Raw genomic sequence first — 8,394 nt, 5'->3', positions numbered from 1 at the left:
TATTTTTGAAACGCAATTTATACCCGCATTTGACGATTAAACGAACCAACAACGCGGCGAATTTAATCTCAAAAATTCCCAACAAAAATTTAAAAATTCGCAGAATAATACGAACTTAACAGAATATGAGTTTCATAATTTTTGAAGATTTCCATAATTTTATATGGATTTTGCCATTAAACACACTCAGAAAATCATTTAAAATTAAGTAATTAATGAAATATTAATTTCTCAATTTTATAAAGTCTTAAAAATAATTATTGAAATTATAAAGTCATAAAAACAATTTTAGAGAGATTCCAAGTGTTTATGGAAATAAAACTACAATCACACCATTTTTAACAACGATGCAAAATCATACAATTTATCAATTAACCACACAATTCAATTCCATACACTAGTAATCACATACACATAGTGACGGAATAATAACCCACTGACTGAACCCACATAAATATTTTATTTAATTATTTATTCCATAATTACACATTTAAATAATAATAATAAAAAAATAAGGGTCGTTATACTAACCCCGAGCAAAGCACACATCACTACTCTAATTACTGGATCCAAGGCACACATTGGCCTAACCTGACCATTGATATGGTCTGACCTCGAATCTGGTCCATATATATAAAAAAACTATCCAATTCTAAAGTAGTTCAATATGATAAACAATATAATTCAATAAAACAAGATCACAATCAATGACGATTAAACACTTAAATAAAACGTAAGGAAATTCATGGATATCACAAGGGTATATCAGAGTATGTATAAGAAACGGTTTTCAGTCTGTAAAAGGATCATGTATTAGATAAATAATGATTTTTCAAGGTATAGTTCTTTGATGTTATAAAGAATGGTTCGAGTATAAAAGTTTCTGCGTTTTCAAATAATTTTGTTCCAGTGTTTGGTGTTTGGTAGTTATACATTTGGGGGAGTAGTATCATATTTGTGTGGTTTAGTGTCTGGTAAATCAACAAGAAATGGTTCACCAAGAATAAGGCTTACGGCTCAAAGATCAAATGAGGTGGCTCAGGTTCAAGGCTGAAGGATTCAAAGTATTTGCAATATAAAACAGAGCTATTTTGAATACTTAACAATATGTTACGGGAAAAATTTAGAAATATTTGCATTATATCTCGAAAAAGGTTTAGATGTACTTGCCTTACAGGGCTTTACAACTATTACTGATCAACTGTGCGCCGACTCTACCGCTCAGGCTTTAACGTCCAACAACTAGACCACATTAGATTCGATTTCGACACTCAGGTTTTTCTGTTGAAACTCTACTGAGCTCGTCGACTGACTACTAGGTCATCTTTAGTCCAACGTCCACTTTCGGTTTCCCGACTAGTACCTACAGGGCGAAATACTCTTTGTTAGACACTCAGTTATGCTTGACATATCCTCTCTAACCACCTACCCATACGATAGCATATTCCGACTTGTAATTATTCATATTATAATAACACAAACAACAATTAAGGTTACCTTTCTCGAAATCGGTTCAGTGTTCATTTTCAGAAAATACGTATACTCGTCATTTTACGAAATTAGGGTTACTGAGTTTTGGACAGAACGTTCACCACAACATACAATCAAGTTCGTATAAAGTATAAGTATATATATTCACTTGACGTCCCGATAATTATCGGATACGCTCTCGTATTTTCGTAGTTCGATTTCCCGAAAATCGGGCAGCATCTCCTTTGTCTATCGGACTACCCGTCGAAACATCAATCGACGTCAAATCACAAAGTTCACAACAATTACAACAATTATCCAATTACATTCCAATTCCATAAATCTCAACCACCGATTCAAACCAACTAATTATTATTATTACTCGTATTTCATTTTTATTTATTTGTTTTAAAATATTAGGACTCGGATTTCAATCATCACGGTCCACCGTCCACTCGTAAAAGTCATCGCGGACGGCGACAAAATTTCGCGGGTACCCGATAAATTCTCGGGTTTCCAACGCAAAATTCTATCGATTAGTTATAAAAATAACTTTTGATACGAACAATTTAATATCACGAATGTAATCAATAAATTCCTGCAAGAAAAGGGAATTTAAATTAACAACAATTCTGCAAAAGTCCAATCCAATGCACAACGACCCAACAGGACAAGGCCCAACAGAAACAAAACACAGCCGCACAACACTATACCACGGAGCCGCACACGCACCACCACGCAACAAACACACTACTCACACATGCACACAGTCACACAGATATAGATATAGGTATATATATATATATATATATACGAGACTGAATCAGGCCAACAATCGGAATACAAAAAGGGGCGGCCGAACAGTTACCGGAGTACGGCGGAGAAAGAAATCGGAATAAACAGGCACAACAGAGACGGGCGAATAACAAAATGGCACAGGGAGAATTGCCAGGAAACCAAAGGCAAAAACCACAGATAAGAACGGAAGAAACATAGACAAATTGAAACGGGAGAGAGGGAAATTCGGGAGGGTGGAGAGATACTGAGAGGAGAGGGAGTAAACTGCGTGTTTTACTTGAGAGAAATGAAATTAAACAGAGTCAAGCCACGTATCCAGCCAATTGCTAATAGATTAACACGTGTCCACGAGAATAAATACAAACTGTTTAAGGCCCGGTTTGTTCTGAAACTCGTAATTACGAACCGAGTCGTGCTTAAAATAATTTCAGAAGATTACCAAAATAGTCTTAAAATGTTAGAAATATCCCGAAATTTAAGAAAACATACATTTCGAAATTTTAATATAACTTTTGAAACACAATCTATACCCGCTTTTAACAAATAAACGAAACAACGCGCGAGTGAAATTAATCCCGAAAATTTCCAAAATAATTTTAAAATTCTCGGAATATTCTAAACTTAAATAAATATGAGTTTCATAATTTTTGAAGAATTCTAGAATTAAATACAGATTTTACAAGTAAACACAATCAGAAAATCATTTAAAGATAAATAATTAATAAAATATTGATTTCTAAATTTTATAAAATCCCAAAAATAACTATTGTAATTATAGAACCATAAAAATAATTTTAAAGACATTACAAATATTTATGCAATTAAATTTGCACTAAATCCACTTTTGAAATTGAAAATAATTCAATACGATTCCATACTTAATCACGCGGACAACCCGGTACACCATAAATCATACATTAATTAAAAAACACATAGCGATCAAAACCAATACACATATTTTATGCATTTAATAATTTTCATAGTCACATATTTAAATAATTCAAAAATACACGAGTTATTATAACTATCCTTCTTTACATATTCTCATGTGTCATTTAGCGAGATCTTGGTCAACATACGGAACACAGTCCTATTAAATATGCAATAATGAGAGCTCATCCATATATATGGACTTGTTTATATAAACACAATATTAATAATAATTCTTGTATTGAGTTTTTATAGAGTCCATGTCCATATATGCTCTTTATTATATGAATAATTAGTGAGTTCGAGTTTCTCATAACTAATACTCCCTCCGTCCCACTAACTAATACTCCCTCCGTCCTACTGGGATGTTTACGTTACTATTCCGCACGCATTTCGATGCTTCTATAAAGTATAGTTTCATAATGTTTTTTCAAAAAAAAAATTTGAATAAAAGTTTAAACATAAAACTTTTATTAAAAAAAAAATTTTAAAAATATTATGAAACTATACTTTAAACGAGTATTGAAAAGCGTGCCCAAAAGTAACGTAAACTATCCAGTGGGACGGAGGGAGTATTATTTTACTATAAAATAATAAGCTACACACTTTTTCTCTTCAAATATTTTTAATAATACACAATTAAATGAGAAGTGGATAAATATTTAGGACCTAATAAGTTATATTATTTTTTTTCTACAAGTTATATTATATTTTAAAAAAGTTTAGGCATTTCTTGAACACCATCTAAAAATCTATTCACGTTTTCAATAAAGGAGCCGTATCCATATTTTTGACGGTTACCTTTTTGTCCAAAAATTATTTTGCTCACGTGTAACCAAATCGAATTATTTGTTAAATTAGTCTGAGGTGGAGTTCGACCTCTTATTTAAAATGAGTTTAACAATATTTTTATTTATAATTTATATATTAATTTATTTTAAACTTATTTTAAGTAAATTTTGTATAGACGAAAATTTGTTTAATTAATAATCAAGCTAAATTTTCTCATTAAATACATTTAAAATAACTTTTCTCTCACAAAAGAATGAGAGAAAGGGTTTATGGTTTCCACCTGCAAAGCAGCAAAGTAATTCTGGACAGGCTAACCTTCGCTTTTCTTTTCCGGTGCGTGTCACGTGAGTCTCCCCCTCCTCTCACACGCTTGGTAACATAGGACCCCTCTCCTCATTGCTTTCCCTTCATTTATTTCCCCGCATCTCACTCGCTTCTCCTGTGTCATGGTTGGCTACGCTCTACCCACTTTTTTCTTTTAATTAAAAATTATCCTGCCCTCCCCTCTTTTAAATCAATATTTTCTAGGTTGTTATTTTTCAAATTAAAAAAAACCTCTTTAAATTTGAGATTGGTATTGAAATTTAACAATATATTTAGAGTTTTTTTTACAAATACGATTTTTAAAGTTTATTTTTTGCAAAAACATTTTTTTAGTTTTTATTTGTAAAAATATGATATTTCAAATTTTTTAGCAATAATATGATTTTTCAACTCGATACATCCATATACAATCTCAAATTCAACCTAATGCAACCAAATTTCTTTTTGTCACTTTTCACAAAACTTAAAATAAGTTGCAGGTACGGTTGCAAATCATATTTTTAGAAATATTTTTAAATAATTGAAAATCATAAATAAAATTAAAAAGATTTGCTTTTGATAATTTCTCCTATATTTATTATGCTAATTAAAAATTTATGTAATATCACATAATTTTTAGAATTAGATTAATAGTTGAATAATAGAAGAAAAGTATTAAAATTAGATAAGGACTATGATTTAAAATTTGAATTAGACTAATGGGCCTAAATTTGTTGCAGATTCTAATATAGATAACTCGTAGTTAAGATATAGGGTTTTTATCATTATAAATACATCTTATAAAAAATCAGCAGTCTTGTAAAATTCTCATAAAATTCAATGTAAGTCCGAATTCATTGGTTCTGGACTTTTCGAAAAGGTCTTTTTGTTATCTACATTTTTCTTATTTTATGTTTTCCAAGAAAACTTCGTTCAAATGGTCAAAAAGGATAAATTCAGATCTGGTCAGGCTTTAAGGTATGTACTTTTTGACTTAGTTTTCTTTTCATAAAAGTTTTGATACTCTGATTTTTGAATTTCGTATAATATATAAGAATTATGTTTTGAACTATATAAGAATAAGATTCAAGAATTTTTAGAATCCCAGTCTCTATTTTTTCGAACCCGTTCGTAATTTACGCTATAGTTCCGGAAGTAGTCTTAGATACCCTTATTAGGCGCACAAGTGGGCAACTTTAGATACCTATAAAAGGCGCATAATTATTGAATTTTAGATGCCGACCACTGGCAAAGTATGGTATAACGAATAAGAATAAGAATTATATGCCGGCTACTGGCAAAGTGTGGCCGTAGATCAAGACTGTGCTATTTACAAGAACTATTGTTTCGTTTTATTTTACTATGTTCTGATTTGTTATAAAATCTGCTCTGTTCTGTTTTAAATTCCGAATTTTAAAATATAAAAACTTCGGGTTGAATCTATTTTTGAAATGTTTTACAAAATTATTATTGTTTTTATAAAATCATTTTATTACAACACCCATTAATTTTCGGTTAAATAATTAGTCAATTTGTAGTTGCTGAGCTTTGTAACTCACCCCTTTTAATATTTCAGGGATTTGTGTAAGATTCAAGTTAGATAGCATTGAAGTTCGAGGATTTGGAGTAGGTTGACTTTTGGACTTCCATTAGTGATAAGTGGATTTTATATCCACTTGGAACGCTTCATTACAAGCTTAATTTGGTGTTTTGGACTCAAGTTGTTGGTATTTTGATGTATTTTTGTGTTATTGCATTTCAGGTATTAGTTAAATGAAGTAAGGAGCTTTTAAAGGAAATATGATAAAAAGTGATCAGAATCGGAAGCCTAGGCCATTGTCAAGTTGTAGAGAATCTCGTTAGCTTTGCGTGGACAGTTGAATCGCCTAATTCTAACGAGTAGAACTCAAGTTATGGGCAAAATAAGATTCATCAGAATTTTCCAGAAAGGTTGCAGGCGTCCGTCTGCTGGTGCCAGGCGACCCCGTGCTAGCAGGCGCCCGCCTACTGGTGTCAGGTGCCCGCGTGCTGATGCGCGGCTGATTTCACTGATTTCGCTGAAAACCCCTATTTGAGTGGAATTTGACGATTTTAAGGGTTCAGGTCCAATATGGGCTTATATATACTTAAAAAAAGGGTTTTCGTCATCCGGGAAGATTGGGATACCAAGGAGAAGACCTAGAAGCAGAAAACAACTCCGAAAAAGAAGATCTTATTTTTAACTTGTGATTCTTTGAATTAGTTGTAACTTTGGATGCTCGTTTTCGTTCTCGTTGAACCTAGATCTCGTTTATTCGTACTTTGATTAATATTCAGTTTATTAAGACCTTTTTTTATACCATACTTTTATTGGAACCCATGATGATGATGAGTTTGATTATAGGCTCGTTATCATGGGATTCTAGCGGATTTACTTATGGATTTCAATAATTAATTTGTTTCGATATCTTGGTGTGTGGTGATTGATTGATATCCTAGTATTGGTTGTGCTTATTCGTCTTATGTGCGTAGCTAACATATAAGATAGTGTGTTAATCTCTTCTGAAGTGACAATGAATTTAGAGATTTAGAACTTGCCATGCTAGCATAGGTTCCTGTATTTGTTATGCATGATTCGTAGGTAATTTTAACCATCTTACTTGCCCTGTGTAATCACGATAGATAACTTGTGCATTAAACCGTTATGTTTTCAATTCTTATAGACATATAAGGACTAAGCATAATTGGTGTCTATTCAACTTCTAACTCTTTTATGGATGCTTGGTAGTAGGGTATTCGTACAACGAAAGTTGGCGTTTACTAGTTTCGTGTTATCTGATTAGTATCATCGCCATTACATGCTAAGCTTAAGAACAATAAAGCTATTGAATGAAGTATTTGATGAAGTTAGAATCCCATGTTTGTCATATATAGTAATTAAACCTCAATTCTCTTAGTTAATGTTATTTAGTATAATCTCTTAGTTTAATAAAAACTTAATTTGTTATTTGTCTTAGCATTGAGCGATAACCATACATTGTTGCATAGGTGCATAAATTGAACTTAACCTAAACCAGTCTCTGTGGGAACGAATCTGATTTATATCTTATACTACTTACGAACGCGTATACTTGCGTGAATATTAGCGCGTGTTTTCGTCCTAACAAGTTTTTGGCGCCGCTGCCGGGACTCGGTGTTAATTTTTAGTTTATGTGCTTGTCATCAGTGGTCGTTAAAGTTCACTGACTCGGACTCTTTTACTCTCACGGTTTATTTGTTCGTGTTTCAGGTACTCATTACAATGGGAGATCCAGCAGCACGAACGAAAGCCTTGATGGATTTTTCTCAACCCAAGATCAATGACATTCAATCTAGCATTGTCAGGCCAGCTATCACAGCTAATACCTTTAAGATCAAGCCTGGCAAAATTCAATGGGTGCAGGATTCAATCCAGTTTGGGGGTTCTCCAACGGAAGATCCCAATATGCACATTAGGGATTTCATTGAGATATGCGACACCTTCAAGTTCAACGGTGTTTCTGAAGATGCTTTGAAGCTGATACTGTTCCCATTCTCTCTGAGGGACAAGGCTAATGACTGGTTATATTCTTTACCAACTGGGTCCATCACTACTTGGGAAGATCTTGCGCAAAAGTTTCTAGTGAAGTTCTATCCAATGGCCAAAACTGCAGCTATGAGGAGTGCTCTTACTCAGTTTGCGCAGCAACCAGGAGAATCTATGTGCGAAGCTTGGGAGCGCTACGAGGAGATGCTTATGAAGTGTCCTCATCATGAATGCCTGATTGGATGATCATCAACTATTTTTATAATAGTTTGGGAGCACATTCCAGACCCATGCTCGATGCAGCATCAGGTGGAGCCTTATGGGCGAAGAGCTATGAGGAAACTTATGATCTAATTGAACTGATGGCTGCTAATGAATATCAGTATCCATCCCAGAGATTGCCACAGAGCAAGGTAGCAGGAGTTCTTTAGGTGGATACAGTTATAGTTATCACTGCTCAACTAAAGGAGTTGTCTATGAAGATCGATTCTCCGGCTAACTTGGGTGTTAATCAGATAACCAGTGTTTGTGAGCTATGTGCAGGTTCGCATGCGACG

At 33.2% G+C, this 8,394-nt stretch overlaps 1 non-coding gene across 1 annotated transcript; it reads right to left on the bottom strand.

Annotated features, from left to right (window-relative positions):
• Positions 1-7,964: 7,964 nt before the first annotated feature.
• LOC141722512 (small nucleolar RNA R71) lies at positions 7,965-8,070 on the bottom strand. The gene has a single exon (XR_012575529.1). It is a non-coding gene; the product is annotated as a small nucleolar RNA R71 (small nucleolar RNA).
• Between the last annotated feature and the right edge of the window lie 324 nt (positions 8,071-8,394).

Source organism: Apium graveolens, chromosome 4 (genome assembly GCF_009905375.1).
Source record: "Apium graveolens cultivar Ventura chromosome 4, ASM990537v1, whole genome shotgun sequence".
In the NCBI taxonomy this organism is placed as follows: domain Eukaryota; kingdom Viridiplantae; phylum Streptophyta; class Magnoliopsida; order Apiales; family Apiaceae; genus Apium; species Apium graveolens.
This window is presented reverse-complemented; position numbering and strand designations above follow the sequence as displayed.